Source organism: Numida meleagris, chromosome 2 (assembly GCF_002078875.1).
Source record: "Numida meleagris isolate 19003 breed g44 Domestic line chromosome 2, NumMel1.0, whole genome shotgun sequence".
Taxonomy (NCBI): Eukaryota; Metazoa; Chordata; class Aves; order Galliformes; family Numididae; genus Numida; species Numida meleagris.
Window position 1 is genome coordinate 65,322,249 of NC_034410.1, and position 13,794 is coordinate 65,336,042.

Consider the following 13,794-nt stretch of genomic DNA (forward strand, 5'->3'; position numbering starts at 1 on the left):
TCAGGCAATTTTAATCCATTCAGAGAATTTGCTGCCCTTGATTGATAACATGAGGTACCTTTAATACAATTTCTGTTGTCAGCTACCATCTCTACTATTAAGCACCCTGATGTTCTAAAAAGCATCCTAAAGAAAACTATATTTTTCAATTCACAATTTTTTATCTTCAGAGTGCAACCTCATTGTGCTGAAAGCTAGAAAAGCCATTTTAATTTTAGATCTAGAGGACAGGAAAAGCCCAGTCACAGACAGAAAGATTCACTGAACCATGCTTTTGCTATTACAGCGTCAATCTGTCTCCACAGCTCTTGCTTTTGTTTTAACTGGAACAGAGGAAAAAAGATTAATAAGATTAAAACAGAAGAAAAATTTTCTCAGTTCATTTCCATCCTCCCTTTAGTTCATGGTAGTGATGGAGAACAGTCAGTGAACTTGTTCTTACCAACACAGGCGTACTCAGTACGATAAAGTACTACCCAAGGTAAAATCTTTCATTTCAACCACACAATTATTTTCTAGTTATGTCCAGTTTAAAAGAAAAGGCGAGAATGACTTGGCTCAGTCTGAAGTACCGAATGTGGATTGACAATTTGCAGCTTCAAGGACCTCCTCCCCTCCCACGCACAAATTCATGAATATAGGGATAATATGATAAATATATCTGTGGATCATTTGAAATTCCAGATAATTTACTGCTAGTAGATTTCTGGTTGGAGACTTTCTTTCCCCAGCTGATTCAATATGTGCTGTTACCTAAAATCAAAATCAGCCCCGTACAAAACTGCTGAAAGCTTTATGTGCTCTGAGAACACACCACACCTAAACACAGTCGGACATTGTTTCCTTGCTGTAAGAGAGATTGCAGAGTTACAAATAATAGTTCAGTTGCCCAATGTATTTTTAATGGATTAGTAAAGTTAACAAACGGTATCTTATTTCTGGCTTGTTCTGATGTAATGCAATTCTTTCAAAAGCATACTAGATGTTCCAGTTTAATGACCCTTCCTCTTTTCAGGGAACAAATATACACGTCCTTGTTCCTCAGTCCTTCACAGCAGCCTTCTAAAAAATATCTGGAGACAGGACAGCATTTGCCTTAACTGAGTTAGAAACAGTTGGTTTCAGCTGTACTTTACGATGAGGAATTCTGACAGCCAGGGGACAGCTTTCAGCAAACTGAATTTAGTGGGGAGGATGTCAGGACACCTTCCCCAAGCAAAGCACAGGCCTGCTTAGAACTACCACTTCTCTCCAGGTGGTCTCAGCTTTTCATTGACATCTGATGAGCTGCTGGCAAGAGCTGCTGGTGTCTGTGTGTGGGTTACACCCAGCCATCATGATCCTAAAAGGGCAGGGGGTGGGAATACCTTTTGTCTTTTTTTTTTCTTTTTCTTTTTTTCATCTTTTAATTGTGACCTTCTTCCATCTGAGTGACCACTTCAGGCTCCTGCTTCTGGTTGGAAGGGTGGGGTGAATGATTTCCTCTTCCTCCTCCCTTCCCTTCCCTGCTCTGAGCTCTGTTGCACACATCACTTGGCGGGGAAAGGCAGAGGGGAAGGGTGGTTCTAATGCCAAGAGCTTGGAAAGGACTGTGAGGATATTTTGCATGATTCCTGTTTCAGGAAGAAATATATGCAGGAACAAAGTGCAAGGCAAGGAAAAAAAGAATTAAAAAATCCCAAGCCCTGGTCCCAGGAGAGTACAGTGTGTGGATGATACACCACAGCAGCTAGTCTCCTAAAATGGCTGATTCTCCCGTATTGGGAAAAGAAAACAAAACAAATAAGCGTCGTCCCCCACCTTCCTGCTCCCCAAAGATGAAACAATCCCATTAAAGATCTTGTAAGACCTATGCAGTCAGACCATCATGTTAAAGCTTCTCTCTTTAAATTTTCTCTCTCATTGCATTGACCCATTGAGATGCTGTAGCCTCAAAAAAGCCCGGTGAACAGCAGAGACACCCAAGTACCCGTGAAACACCTCAGCAACAGCAGTGCCCACCCTTCCCATCTTCTGTCCCATGAAGTCCCTAGCCTACCCCCAGCTAGGAGCTTCCCCATGAAGCCTAAGGCCTACCAAGGCCCTGCCAAGCCCTTTCCAGCTCCACTGCCCGGCTATCCTGACCAGGCCAGCCCCCTGGGTGTACGGAGCTTTATTTTGCTGGTATTTCACTGGCGCTTTTCAAACCAGTCAGAACAGTTACCCTCATAACCACCGGGCCATAAATTACTGGAGCTGAGATATGAGGACTGGGGTTTGCACTTTACAGTATGAAGCATTTTGAGAGCTAAGGATAGTAAAAGCACCCTCATGAGGAGGAGGAAGACATAGGAGAGGGCTGGAGCATTTCTCCTATGAGGACAGAATGAGGGAGCTAGGCTTGTTCAGCCTGGGGAAGAGAAGACTCCAGGGAGACCTCACTGTGTTCTTCCAATACCTAAACAGAGTTTATACAGGGAGACCAACTTTTGGCATGGTATGATAGTGATAGGACAAGGGGGGTGGCTTTAAACTAAAAGAGGGGAAATTTAGGTGAAATGTTAGGAGGAAATTCTTTACACAGAGGGCGGTGAGGCACTGGCACAGGCTTCTCAGAGAAGCTGTGGGTGCCCCATCCCTGGAGGCGTTCAAGGCCAGGTTGGATGGGGCCCTGGGCAGCCTGAGCTGGTGGGCAGCAGCCCTGCCCATGGCAAGAGTTGGAACTGAGTGGGCTTAAGGTCCCTTCCAACCTAAGCCATTCTATGAATCTATGATTCTTTTTTTTTTCAGCTAGTATGAATGAAACTTAGAGACTAGCTACTTATGTATGTATCTATACTAGTTGCACAAAAGCCCAATGACAGTGGGAAAACTGACTGAACCTCACTGCTCCATTTTGTGGGTAGCTGAGATGGTGCCTTCCCTCCACAGTCAAATGAAAACAACTTTGTCTTAGTCCTAAATCACAGTTCCTCGTTCTTTTTCAGACCAGCCTCTTGCAGTCTGATGCAATCGCAGCAAGGCTTACTGCCTGCTGCAGTTACCACAGCCAAAAGTGTGCTGTTTGCAACTTCCCAGCTCCAAACCTCCACACTTCCTAACATGCACTACCAGGAACCTCACCAAGCCCTATGCACCCCAGGGCTCAAGTGGTGTGGTCACATCTGACACAAGAAACAAGGAGGATGGCTCGAGGCTGGTCGACTTGCTCCGCATTACTCACACAGCCCTTGAGGCTGGCACGGCACGGCAGAAATGAGGTTTGCTGCCTGTGTTCCACTGCTGGATGCTGGCAGCAGGTCATGCCAAGGGGAAATCTGCTCTCTTGGAGACGCCAGCACAGCCTGCTCTCTTTCAGAGCGTGATGGAAAAGGCCCTTCTTTGTTCAGCGTTTTTACTAAGTGTAAAAGTGTAAAACCCTTGATGGCTTGCCATCTGGATGGAAACTGCTCCCCTGTCAGGGGCAGACAGGTAAAAAGCAGAGCATGTGGGTGCAGCCCTTTCTGCTTTGCTCCAAGTTTTGGTGTGGAAAGCATTCGGTCTCTGGGGTGATTGCTGCCATATTTATGTGTAATAATAGTAAATACTATTGGAAGAACAACAATAACCTGACAAGCATCATCACCATGCGGTGCTCTGAGACTGAATTGAGTCCCAACTTTGTGAAAGAGGGGGCTGGGAAAGGCACCACATGCTAGGTGCAAGGAGAGGTTGGAAATGTGCATCTCCAGCAGGAAAAAAACGGAGCACTTGTACTTGTGGAGACTGGGTGGGGAGCAGGACAGCGAGGTGGTGCAGGAGAGCTTGCAGGGAGGACGGCAGGCAGAACAGGAGGGTGTAAGAAAGAGCAAAGGGCTTTTGTGAGATTTTTGGCAGATGCTCGAGCAGGTGGAATGCGGAGCGTGTTTACACAGTTCGTATTTCAATATACTAAGAAAACACGCAGAGTCAGGCTCTAAGCTGTTATTAAGCTCCCCCCCCCTCCTGCCCAACCACTTCTTTAAAATCTGCCTTCAGATCTCGAATGGAACTGCTCTCTGCTGGACTGATGGCGCTGGGGCAGTGACTGTGCCACCAGCTGAGAAAACAAATTTGAGAAAGAGAGTGTGCGCTCAGGTTAACAAGCCTTGGGCAAGCAGGCTCCCCCTCCCTGTTCCCTGTTCTCACCTCCAGTTCCCCAGAGCCCCTGGAAATAGTGTGCACTGGTAGGAGAAGCTGTCAGGCATCGAATGGCGGCCGGGCTTCAGAGCAGCGAGTGGGAAGGAGAGGGGAGATTTACAATGTTCCAGTTTTGACTTTTTGCATAATGAAAACCAGAGGTCTAATAAAATACAGCAGCAGTGACACTGTAGCGGGAGGGGAGAAAGGAAAACAAACTTTTATGATAAAATAAACATTGTGCACTCAAATAAGGAGTCTATCTCTATTTCCATCTATGGATACAGACATAAACACATTCTCTTCTGCTAATTCAAACTAAGGAGATTAAATCCAGGTAAACTGAACACAAGATAGGTAGGAACATTTCCCATTAGCAAATCAGCCCCAGCAATTCCAGAAAGGAATTCTGTCCAGAGGACTATATGAGTGGCTCAGAGGTGTTGCCACTCATCAATATTGAGTCAGGAACCAAGGATATATAATTTTAAAAGTTCTGGGTTTGTTCAGAAAGGTGGAGAAAGAGGCAATATTGCATTTACACTTGTATTATTTTTTAGGGATAATTTTTTCTTCATGGGGCTAGAGCAGAGGAAGTAATAGAGTACATCTGAATACCTCAGTGGGCTGCTTTACATCCTGTGGGATGAAAATCACATTGTGCAGTAGCTTCAATCATGGATAGACATAGTGCTTCTCATCTTTAAAACAATGTAGAAACATGATGATCAGGATATATTGACCAGTTACAGGTGCTGATGGACCCGTGAGGCATGCGGGGCAGCTTGCATCCCCCAGAGCTCCTGTGTAACACATTCTCTTCAGAATACAGAATTGGAATTCCTCCATGGTGGAAAGAAAGGGGCCATGGGATGCGTTTTCTGCTCCTTCCAGTTGTTCGGGGAAGTTCAGCTTCTGAGCTTAATTCACACATTGATTTCATACTCTGTCGGTGATCCTGGGAAAATCATTCAACTTCTTTGACTTCTCCAGTTACTCATCCATATAACAGATATTTTTATTTTAGCTGGGAAGCTCGAGTTTCTATTTGCAATTTTTACAGGGAAAGTAGTATAAAGGGAAAACAATTGTCTAAATAGTAGTAGCAGGAAGTCATATTTACAATTCGCAAAGGACTTCTTTGAAATGTATTTGTTAATTCTACGCTATTTACTTGGCCTTGATAATGACACATCCTTTGACAACATAATTGCCATATTATTAGTGATATATTCACTAATAAAGTCACAGTGTCCCAATGACAATGAAATACAGCATTTGCAATCCAGTAACCGCATCCTGCATCCTGTTCAAGACCACAGGCAGACGGGCAGACTGGCTTGCCAAGCACCTGCTCTTAGATCACGTTTAGCTAATGCAAACAGCTGAAAAGCACTGGTGCTGACTTTGGGTGTTCCAGTATAAGTTCCCAAATTAGGCAGCAAGTTTTGTTGTCCATTCATTATGGCTTAATAAGTTCTAGTCAGCATGTCGAAAAAGATGTACTGTGCTCTGCCTAATTCAGAACATGCTTTGGAAGGTCCTTACTGGGGCTCCTTGACACCCTAGTAAGGCAAAACTTGATGGTCTGTATCTGCAAAGTCTATTGAGGCAGCTATGAAGTGAGACTTGGGCAGCCCACTCTGAGAGCAGTTTCAAATCATTTTCCCATTCTACAACATCAAATCCAACAGCACCCTCCGCTGTCTGCTGGAGGGAATAAGAAGTCTGCCCAGTAATTTCCTCCGACAGGATGATAAAAGCCAGCCAGCGGAGCTCATTCTAATTACAACAGATTATCCAGCTGTTCAAAGAACACAAATTAATATAGATGATTGTAAGTAAGTGATTGGAATGTGGCCATTTTTTTGAGAAAATAAAAAGGAATGACACTTCAAAAAAAATGCAACTGACTTTGGAGTAAAATTAAAGATGAAATCATAATTAGTCTACTGTGTATGTTCTACTATGATATCATTCCAAAGAATGTAAAATTCTTTACGGTTAGTATTTTTTCCTTATGCTGTTATTTGAAGATACTTTTTCAGACTCAAGAAAATACAAGTCAGATGTTCTTTCTCACAGTAAACCTCAGCCATTTTAAGTTAGAATGGCTTACAGCCAGAGCACCATACACATACATGAGTCATGGCCCCTTTCAGTTGTAAATGCAGGACACTAAACATGACCACCAGCTACTATTTCTAGCTTAGAGGGTCTTTCTGGAACAACAGTGGCGGGAACATTTGAAGAAAATCTCTGTAAATATTGATTGGTTTACTCTTTTTTTTTTTTTCTTTCTCTACTGTCCAGTTTTTTTCACTCAGAATTCTATTTGGCTCGTTTGTTTCATTTATGTTTCTCCTCCTTAAAACATCCATGACTATTTGCCATTAGCATTCACAGATTAAGCAGGGAGCTAGGAGACAAAAGCTTTTTCTGTTTCTTTTTTTTTTTTCAGAGGAGAGAAAAGAGCAGGATGATGACAGGCAACCAATATGGCTGGAAAATGATGGAGGCAGAGGATACAATGAGGACAAAAACAGGTTTCTCTTCCAGCTTTGTGGACAGAGTCTCTTATCACCTCCTGTGAGTGCTGGGTGCTCTCCTTTTGGCAGTGATATGTGCTACAGTGCATACACCCGAAAGTCTTGTCTCATTCATGTGCAAGAACACAGTACCTTCTGTCTGTGTGACCAAGGAGTGGGAGCATAACACACACATTGAAGGTCTGCCAAAATGAACTCAGAAGTTTCCTGATTTCCAGCACAGAGCACCTGTTCCAATCAAGGCAGACACATCTCACTGAGGAGACTTCTCAGTATCTGCAGGAAAATGCAGGGAAATATCTCTGTATTGCCACTATTGAACAATTGGTATGTAGCTGTGGCATGAGAGCCAAGGAGGTAAAGGCACAGTGGTGCCCATGCCGTTTCCCTTCATGAAGTCATGCTTGGTCTTTGGTGCATCTGACAGTGTACTGGAGCAAGATACTGAGACACTCGGGCTGCCTTAGGGGCTGATAGCTCTTTAGCTGTAGCAATGTATGGCTCTGTGTTGTTGCTTTGTGTCAGACCTGTTAGATGTGAAAGGGACTCTGAGCTCATGCCTCTGTGATGATACAGCTAGGTTATTACTGATATCAAGTAGAAATACATCTCTGCACCAAGCCACACTGTTTGTTCCGTATTTTATTTTTGGGATCGTTGCTTAAATGTTTGCCATTTACCCTGTTTGTAATTAGAACTGGAATTATTCAAGGGAGTCCAATTCCCATGGAAAGCAGGGTTGGGAATACAGTTCCCCTAAGGTCCTTCCAAAACTGTCAGCAAAAAATTAAGTTTCCCATTTAATATTCCTGAAGCTTTTAACAAAAACATACAAAGTGAATCCAAAACTTACTTCCTGCCACACAAAACTCAAAATACGGACCCACGAAAACCCCAGACTCAGCCTGAATGTTCAAAATACCATTGTACAAGGCCTTGGCAAGACTTTATCCAGAATAATGTGTACAGCTCAGGTCACTCACATTCAAGAAGGAGTTTATTCAGCCTGAGACAGTTGTGGAAGACTTCAGGCTTGGGGAAAGAAAAGCTGTTCTTTCTGGATGACACCAAAAGAGCCTGTCTTGTTTAGTCTAGCAAAAAGAAGGTTGAAATCTGTTCACTTTTTATAAATACATCAAGGCAGAAGACACCAGGAGAGCTGAAGAGTTATTTAAGCTAAAGAGCGGTGTTGTCAGAAGAACAAATAGTAAAAGACTAGCCCTGAACACATTCCCACTGGAAACTATGACAGGTTTTCTAGAAGAAAGTACAGCAAATTTCTGGTAAAACTTTAGTAGTAGTTGAAATGTGAAGCATGACCAGTTTATGAGAGGGATTATGTGATATAATTGCCTGTATTAACGTGGGACTGAGTCAGAGATGACTGCTCAGGAGGTCCTTCCCAGCCTGAGTCCCTCAGCTGGATAGTGATTTGGATGCCTGCCTTGTTGAGTTCCCACACTCAGCTCTGCTGAAGGGGCATGGTTTCAAGAAAGTGTGGAGCCTTTCTCAGTATTTTGCCTGGGTCATCCTTAAAAAAAAACATGCAGAAAAAAAAAATGCCATGACTTACAACCACCTTATTTTTCACAAATAATTTAAAAAAAAACTCCTTTTCTTTCGAGTTTTTCTTTGATTACAGACTTAGGATCACTCTTAGATAGAGATTGGCTTGAAAGGGGATTACCTTATACAACATTATGTAGATGATATCCTGTTGACAGAAATGTGCTCGTGCCCTGTGGCATGGAGAGGGTAGTAATGAAACACTCCATTACCTTGAGGAATCTGAGTCATTCAACTAGAAGAAGCAAGACCACATATTACGTAACGATATTGGTAGATCACAACAGTTTATATGAAACCCATGTTTCCTCTGGTCTGCAATGCCCAAAACCCAAGAGAAGACAGCAAGTTACATAAATATTAACAGACTTTTGTGTATGTGTGTGTCACTGTGACACAAATTACATAAGTGATCCTGGCAGCAGAAATTCAGTTGGTGTTCCACTAGCATCTGCCCTATGCTACTAATATTTTTTCATCTTTAGAGCAGCTATGAAACAGTTTCATAAAACAGTGTACACACAAAACTAATGCCAAGCCACCTCATTATTCTGACTTTTCTAAGGTTCATTATGCAGCTTCTATCAATAACTTGAATTACTAAATGATGGGGTCCATTTGGAGGCAATGTTGAAGAAAGGCACAGCTGTGAGTTTCAGTTTTGAAACACAGTGCCTATATGATGAAATAACAATTTGTAGCAAGGCAAGAAAGCAGAGAGAAGAATGCATTCGCTATTTAGGCATTAGGCATTTAGACATTATGGTGATAAAGAATGCATTTATGCAAAAGCACATATATACAGTGTCTAAGCATATATGTCAATATGAGAAAAAAAGACCATAGGTAACCTATGTAAAGTCTGGTATGAAAGTCAGAGAACAGGAGATATGTAACAGAAGTCTAGAAGCTGAGGCTGGCATTGCACAAAAAATCACAATTTATTCATTTATACTGTAAAACCAAGGCCATTTGCAGTTGCTGAAGAAATGTCAGCTGGCTGTGATTCTCATCCTTGTTACTGGCAAATGGTTTGACACACAGCAGCATGACAGTCTTACTTTATAATCAAATCTGACCGTAACAGAAAAAGCTCTACAGGCAAATCATATGAAAGGGAAAAGTGCACAAGGGGTTAAAGTACACGAGGGAACTCCACTACTTTCAGACATTTTTAGGCATTGCAGCTCATGATTGTTTTATGTCTACACTGAGGTCAAGCTAGGGCAGACTAGTATTGAGCACTGTTTACCAGAATGCTTGAACTAGACAAAAAACTTCAAACATGGCATTTCTATACATTGAATTTCTACACATAAAATTTAGAGAGAGATCATGGCAAAAGAGGTCACCAGCTGATAGAATAATACTTTACATTCTCGCTAAATCCAATGATTTTAACAAAGCTTTCTGAACAAGACTACCATTTTTAGGTTTTCTTCCCAAAACAGCAATCATGAAACAAAATAAGGGATCTGTGGATAAGTGAATATCCTACCTGTTAGCAAGAACATTATTTGTCTGGGCAGTATTAGTCAGCTTTCTCTATTGGAAAGATCTCTAGATTCAAGGAGGAAGATTACCTGTTACAAGCATCCATCTTTCAACTGCTTGTAGCGTTTATTCAGACAGGAAAGCAACTGATGAATGCTGCCTTTTAACTACAGGCAGTCTGGCAGTTACAAGGCGCGGGAGACTTTTGGTAGGTTATAAAGCCTTGCAGTCAACTGTTAAATTATAGACGTGTTTCTAATCACTACAGCACAGCTGACGTGTTCGCTAAGAAACAGATATGGAAAAATAGCATTAATTTTCAGTTGTCACTTAGCAGCAACAATAGTTCGGAAGAAAGCAAAGCACAAAAGCATTTCAAACTGGACTACACAAATATTTGGGGCTTTTATTTTCTATAAAAAGCAAGATTAAGATCAACAAGGAAAGTGTAATCAAATAAAAATACTTGTATCAGCCTGAAAACTTTCTGGGCAGGTGATATTCCATAGGAGAGCTCTTTAGATGTTTTTCTATAACATCCAGAAAAGCAAACGGCTATCTCACAAATGACAGCAGCATTGTTGCACCAAGTTTTTGCCCTTAAAAGTATGGTAACCTGACGGTCACTGTGGCTTGTCCTTTTGAAAAACTCTTGTATGTTATCTTCTCTGTTATTTTTTTTACCTCATCCTTAAAAAATACAAGTTAATTCAAGCAGAAGAGTATTTTTTTTTCGCATGTATAGAAAAACAGACAAAACCGAAATAAATTATATGCACAATGAGAAAAAACAATAAACAAACAAACAAAAACACACTGCATGCAGCATGTGTAAATGAGCCATAGCTTCAACTAAGCAGTTGTTTCAAAGGCCTTCTTCCATGGTCTATATTTGAAGTACCAGTCCTCCTCCAGTGAAGACTGTTGAATCAAGTGAGTTGCTAAAATGCAGCTCACCTGGTCCCCATGGCATGCTTGTTCATTACATTTTGAAGGCAGAATAAAATGCCTCATCTTTCCAAGGAATGGACATGCTTCCATGCTCATGGAAGTACTGACAAAATGGTTTCAGGTGAACTTCTTGCAAAGCTAATGTTTCTGAAGTGTTCATGTTTGTATAAACTCTGTCCTTTGCAGTCTCCCACTTCCCAGGTCTCTCCTCACCTGCCAAAACATGCAAACATTCAGCAGGACAGTAAATTCTCATTTTTCAGTCTGGAGAAATATTCTGCAAGTCCATCATTCACTTGGAAAAATGAAATGAAAGAAAATTTGTACCTAGAAGCAAAAATCGTGTCACTGTAAAACCTGAACTATATCTGAAGTTTTATGAACAGAGAGCTTGGATTTGCTCAGGCTCATGTAGGCTTGTTTAAGACAGTTTAATGCTACTTCCATGTGAAAAAAATAGATTTGTCGAGTCTCTACTAAAACTGACTACATTTTATAATATATTATGTTAGTTTCCTCACAGTGGGGGCTCAAACCAGATCAGAGCACAAAAACAGGTAGTCAGCAACACAGGCTATGCTCCAGCTACAATTTCTATTGGCTATTTTGCCTGACTGTGGATTTGTCCCTTCTTTAGGCAGTCAGCATATCTTAGAGTTAGCATAAGTGAGGCAGCGAGATGTGTCTCCTGCCATCAGCAAGCTTACATCAGGCAGCAGCTCCACTTTCTTCACATTTCGTTTATTGCTTTCCTTGGTTATGGCTTCATTAAGATTTAAGAAAAATAGGTTTTAAAGTATACATAAAAAGGGCTTTCTGATTTCAGCTCTGCCCCAAGTGCATGTATATAGACTCAAAGCAGATGGAGTATCCTGGACGGTAAGAACCAAGGCTGTCTTTTCTTCCTTATGGTGGCTTCCATTCTTTCTGGTCAGTAAAAGGTACTGACTAAACAATGATCATAATCCTCAGCTTCTGTAATCTAAGGAAGTTCATGCTCTTTTCAATCTCTCGTGTGAAATACAGGACCCCACACTCAGCTTTACCTTTATTACTGGGTCACATTTTCCCCCATGGTCTTTTATAACCCTTTTAGCTGACCATATAAAGACAAGGTGATGTGTCAGAGTTCTCAGAATTGAAATTGCCATGGAGCAGAGTTAAAGCTGCCATGATGTTGGAGAGGGGCATGGTCTCGCAGCTGAACGTTGCTCAGAGCCAGTATGGGTGCAGGTTTTTGCACTGACTGCTTCAGAGCTGCTCTCACTTTCCAGATTTGGCCCAGAGTCTCCTTTGCTAGGGAGTTGAGCAACGAACAAAAAAACGGTGGTTATGAAACTGTGCAGTTATTATAGCCTCTAAGAACTCAGCTTGTAACATATTATAGCCTTGACAAAAAAAGAAAAAAAGCAATCTTTGCCTAAATTACTTCACTTGTTTGACAGCTGATTCCCATTAAGGGTTTGTATGGATCATGCCAGTAATCTTGATAAACCTCTGATAAGGTGTCCAGATGTCCTGGTTTTGCCAGTTTCTAATTAGCAGTCCTGGGGTCCTGTCAGTTTAAGTTGGTGTTTGCTGCCCAGGGCCATAAAGTGAAAAGTTCTCTGCGTCTGATGTCAATTCTTCAAAGGAGGACCCCCTCCTTGCCATTGGATATTGAGTCCTGGTTGGAGAGACTGCAAATTTGATCAGCCTAACAAAAATTACAGGCAAGCCTGGAAACAATATTCTTATGTGCGTGTCCTTCCTCCACACCTCACCTGCTTCATGGACAGGCGTGCACCAAGGCTCCTATGAAGAGACAGAGCTTCTTGTACAACACAGTATGTTTACACAGACAAGTATAAGGGGAGCTGGAAACAAGTGTGAATGGGGAGATAAACATGGACCTCTTCTTAAGCCTGGTGGCCACAGAGAGTCCACGTGACCCAGCTCTGAACTGAGGCTCAAGGATAGCATTTTCCAGTCTAGAACAGGAAGCTCAGGTCATTCCCAAGGGCCTCAGGCTGTAGGGATGCTTGGGGGTCTAAATCTAGGCATAACAACACATCTTTTTTACATAGTGTAACAAGAAAAGGAGAGATGCAGCTGGAGAACACTCCTGCCTGAGGAGAAAACCCCTTCAGCTATTTCCATTGATAGAAGCAGCTAGCTGATTTTCCATCCTCGTCTGAGCACTGTTTCAGCAGTGAAGCATACTGTAGAGGCAGTTTTACCTGTTCACTGCTATGAACATACACTGTGGAGACAAAAACCTCTCTGCCCTTTTCTTGCTGAAAGGCAGTCACTGGGAGGAGGCAGAGGTTGAGCATTTAAAACAGAAAACCTAACAGGTGGGAAGAGCAACTAAAAGGAGTGCAGATGGAGTTCACCTGATTAGTCCTTCAACAACACAAGCTACAGCATTTGCTCCCTGCCTAAAAACATAGTTCTATTATGGCAAACAGGAAGAAGCAGCACTAGCCACTGCCCAGCCCGCAGGGATGTCAAGATCACACCCCCTAAAAAGTGCAACCATTTAAATTTAAAAGTCTACGTTCGCTAGATCCAGTTTAAAGGCTCAAACAAAGAGTGCAGATCATTTGCCATCTTCCCATGAAGTGCTGAGAAAAGGAATTAGGTGTGAGGCAAATCTGTTGTAAATGCCTTGAGATCCTCTAAAACCCTCAGCCTTTTCTTCCATAGCTACAGAGAATAACATTTCAAGAACAAGGCAACGAGTTACTGGGTGGAAGACAACTTATATATTGCCACAGTGGTTAAAACATAGAGTTTAGCTTAAGACATTGAGGTTTCTCACGGTTTCTCTAATAAGAGAGGTAGAAAAATAGCAGGTGCAACAATTTCCACGATGCACAAACACTCCTGTCTTAGTGTCATCATTTGCTCATCCTCTTAATGCTTTTTGGTTTTACCTCTTTTCTCCTCTCATGTATGCACATCAGACTTGCAAATTATGGGGTCATAAAAGCCTTCAGAAGGGAAAATAAGAGCTACAGCATTCAAAAAATATCATCCTAGGCATTGCCTTTCCACCCATATTCAGGAGGAGAGCACTTACTGACAGTCCCCTGCACTTCGATGCTGAGTGACC

General features: G+C 42.1%; 1 long non-coding RNA gene across 7 annotated transcripts in view; it reads right to left on the reverse strand.

Moving 5' to 3' along the window:
- Nucleotides 1–13,794, reverse strand: part of LOC110394527 — a 78,881-nt gene that overhangs the window by 35,983 nt on the left and 29,104 nt on the right. For 5 of the 7 annotated variants that reach the window (XR_002435693.1, XR_002435692.1, XR_002435689.1 and 2 more), the window contains exons 1-3: nt 9,836–10,018; nt 8,374–8,487; nt 4,147–4,325 (exon numbers count right to left, since the gene is read on the reverse strand). The exons of 1 other annotated variant lie outside the window; for it this stretch is intronic. This is a non-coding gene — a long non-coding RNA (uncharacterized LOC110394527). Of the gene's footprint in view, nt 1–4,146; nt 4,326–8,373; nt 8,488–9,835; nt 10,019–13,794 lie in introns of those variants that run through there. One more of the 7 variants, XR_002435690.1, reaches the window with a different exon arrangement.